The sequence below is a fragment of the Fukomys damarensis genome, unplaced genomic scaffold (assembly GCF_012274545.1).
Source record: "Fukomys damarensis isolate Sample0158 unplaced genomic scaffold, DMR_v1.0_HiC HiC_scaffold_30, whole genome shotgun sequence".
NCBI lineage: Eukaryota > Metazoa > Chordata > Mammalia > Rodentia > Bathyergidae > Fukomys > Fukomys damarensis.
In genome coordinates this window covers 16,569,210-16,573,231 of record NW_022900942.1, presented here as the reverse complement: position 1 = coordinate 16,573,231, position 4,022 = coordinate 16,569,210, and positions in this window count along the sequence as shown.

Sequence of the window (4,022 nt, the reverse complement as noted above, 5' to 3'; positions counted from 1 at the left end):
AAATTTTAATTACTTGTAATCATGCCATCTGGTAGCTTGGTTACAGCTATATCTTAAAAGTTATTGGAAACTGGGTAATTTGCAAAGTTTTTTTAGTATTCTGATAATTCATCATCTCAGGAATAAAACCATAGTTCTTCATCTTTAAAATGCAGCTATAAATCAGTTGTTCATGTATAAAAATGAAATAATTATTAAGTCTGAATGTATTTTAAGTGTAGGAAATATATCTAAGGTACAAATGTCAGAGTATCACCTTTTGTCCAGTAATGAAATTATAAATATATGTAAATCTATATATCTTATTTTCTATTTTATACAATGTTTTATACACTCAAATATCTGAAAACAATAATAAAGAAAAGACTGCTCTTGTAAGAGAATCTGGAATACATACATTATTAAGTCAGACTGTTAGTGGATCTATTAATCAAATGGGGTTTGATAAAGAAAACTTCAGCTACCTCTGAGAATGTAGTTACAGAGTTGTAGCGGTAAATAGTATTTGAGGGAAAAAAATAACTGCTGTAATATTTTGTGAGATGGCCTCCAGAGATAATATTAAATACCATGACCAGTGTCAGGATTAAAGAAGTCTGACTACCCCGACTTGTGGGTTTTCAAGACCTGCCTATTGAATGTTCCTGTGTGACCAACAAACAGCCTCCCATTTCTCCATCCAGCTAGCTGCTAAACTGCCAGCACAGCCAGCACATAAGGGAAGACAGCACACAGGCCCATTCATGGGTCAGACTGCCCCTGCGGAGTCCCAGTACCTGCACAAAAGCCCAAGGAGCATAGATAAGAAAATAAAGGCTCTGTGCCTCCCCAAAAACCAATGCAAGGTGGACACTTAAGATTCCTAAAGAGACAGACAGAGGAAGTAAGCATCAACTAGAACAAAATATATTTACTTTTAAAATTAAACACACATACAAACACACACACAGACACACACACACATTCACGGTTTTAAAACTCCACTAGGTATTTTAGGTTCCAGGATGATACATGTAAAACTCCAAGCCATAGTAAAAAATGTAAAGACAAAAAAGAAAAGGAAATTGAAGTGCCTAAACCTTGAAATCCCTAAATTGAAACACCATAAACATGGCCTGATTACAGTTATTCTTAAAGATTATCTTTAAGTAACAAAAAATAACAAAATAAGCAAACAATTTTAACAGAAATATCATTGTTTTTAGTGTTATGAGTTCATACTTAAAAATTCAAGAAAAGTATAATATAGATTTAAACATTTTGTCAAAATGATTAGATATGAAACAGAAAAAGAAAAAATACTCTATGACTTTGATAATATTAGTTATGATACACTTAGAAATTCATTTAGCAGAGTCCTTTATAAAAGTTAAATGACTATGAACGGAAAAATGAATGGAAAAGTATTCCACATGTGTTATGGTAGTTAATTAACTAATTGTCAGCTTAAATCAGCATGGTTGCCAGAATGGTATAAAAAGCAAAAGGGGAACGAAAGATTTCATGCTAATTTCCCTTGGAAAGAGGTTCGTTCATGCTGATTTTTTCACGGCTGCTTTTCTTCAGAGACGCTTTGGCTGTTCTCTATCGCTGAGCGTCAGGTCTTCACCCTCACCAAGGGTAACTGCTAGTCTCTCTGGTCTTCCCCTTGGCCTCGTGTATCATCTCCTGGTTCTCAGTGCGGACTCTTCAACTTCCAGCACCAGCCTTTTGGCCTACCTAGCATCCAGCGCCAGTCCTTGGGCTTTCTGACTCAGATCCTTCAGCCTCCTCATAGGGACATACACCCGACGTAGTCCTGGGCTCCGGGCCCCTGCCTGGATTCTTCAGTTCTCCAGAGCGCACGTAGACCTCCTTCACTCTTCTGCGTTTAACTCTGTGGACAGATATTGCCATCTAATCTGGTAAATTTCTATGTCCTTCATTAAATCTGTTTCTCTTGCCAATACTGACTTTAACAGGTGTGAACACTTAAAATCACGATATTATATTAGTCATATGATATTAAAATCATATGATAAATTATTACGTCTATACAATTAAATTCAATGCATTTTTGGTTAAAACCTTGGTAATGTTTGGTATTTTAAAATAGAAAAATATGTTCTATTCCCCCCAGGTATTTGCTAAACGACACCATCCCTGGTATTTTCTTGTCATTCCAAGTGCAAAGAAAAATGGCCTATTCTCCGCCCTCATCCTGTTTTTGCGCTGCTGGGGGCTAGGTGCAGGCAGAAATCCTTTAAACCTACATATCATGTGAGGTAGGAATAAGGACTACGAGTTAAAATTGAAAAAGGGTGCTAAGTAAATTAAGAGATCTTATTTGAGACATAGTGCTCAGGGAAAAACTGTTCTCTGAGGTAAACTCCACTTAGGATGTGAATATAGTGTACTGGGCCCTTAAACTGTTACTACAAGGAATAAAAGAATTATAAGGAGTAAATGCCAGTGCCTCAGGTAAAAAGTCGATGCATTTGATGAATGGGAGAGTGACAAGAACTGGGGTTTAACACCTTGTAAGGTCTGTGGGGCTGATGAGGACTGGCATAAGAGGTGGGGAGAGAGCAGCTGCTGAAGGGAAGGTCAGGGACTGGCTTGAGCCGTAGCACGCATTAAACCATATCTCATGGTGAGAGAGAATGACAGGTGAAGCGCAGAGGTGAACACAGAAACAATGAGCAGGCCTGGAGCTATTCACGCAAGAGATGGCTGCAGCTCCCATTAAGGTGTTACTGACTTCGTTAAAGAAAGATTTTGAGGATAAAACCAGCAGAAGTATTTCACAGACTGTAGGTGGCTTGTAAGTTAGAGAAGTCAGTTATGTTATGTTTGTTTCTTTTAAAGCACTGAACAGCTGGAAAACTGTACTTGATAAAGAGGCATGCAAATCAAGGAACATCTACAGGAAGAATATGAATTCTAAAAGCATTAAGGAGTCTTTCTTTAGTAAAATGTATATCAGAGCTTATTGAAAGATTAATGCAGCAAAACAAAAATGATACTGTCAGACCTAGAGACAAATAGACTGATAGGCCATAACACTAAATGCAGAAATAAAAACCATTATGTAAGAACAATACTATATGACAAAAGTGGTAGCCACAATGTAAAAGGTATGGTATATTTAACAAAAATATTGGCAGAAACAGTTATCATTCTGGGTAAGAATAATTTGGACCCTTTCTCACATGTTATCAGCAATAAATCCCAGTTAGCCTGACTAGGAGGTGGAGAAAATTTTTCTGCGCCAAAAGTTCAAATTTAAAAATTATGCGGACTCTCCCACTCTCTCTTTCTCTCCAGTAAAATATTGCAGAAATGCTACTTTACAAAATAATCAAGATTTATTGTTAATTCACACCACCAACTACTGTGATAATTATTTGCATAGTACTGAATATGATTAATTTTAAAATATCAATACTGTTATAAATCATGGTCAGGGATATGAATAAGCAATTAAAAAAATTTCGATTAATTTTAAAATGTATATATCATTGTCACATGATGTCATTAACACTTTTTTGAAAAATACTTAGAAATGGAATGGCTAGATCGAATGAAATTTCTACTTTTTTAGTTTTTGAGGAATTTCTATAGCAATTATACTACTCTACATTTCCAGCAACAACACAGAAGGGTTCCAGGTGAAGGGAGCACAAGGGTATGGGGAAAAATGAGAACCAAGATTTGTCATGTAAAGACACAAGATCCCAATGATGAATGTAACTGCACTGCATACCTAAAATGTATCAATAAATTCAATGAGAAAAAAGAAAACATAGAAGAGTTCCTTTTTCCGCAAAGACTTTCCAGCATTTTTTATTGTTTGATTCTTGATAATAGTCATGCTTTCTAGAGGAAGATGAAATCTGTGTTTTTTTAAATTGAATTTCTCTACTGGCAAAAGATATTGAACTTTTTTTTTTTTTCTGATACAGGGATCGAACTCAGGAGCTTGTGAGGCAGGCTGTGGAATGTATATCAGTTTGGAAAGTATGATCATTTTGACAATATTC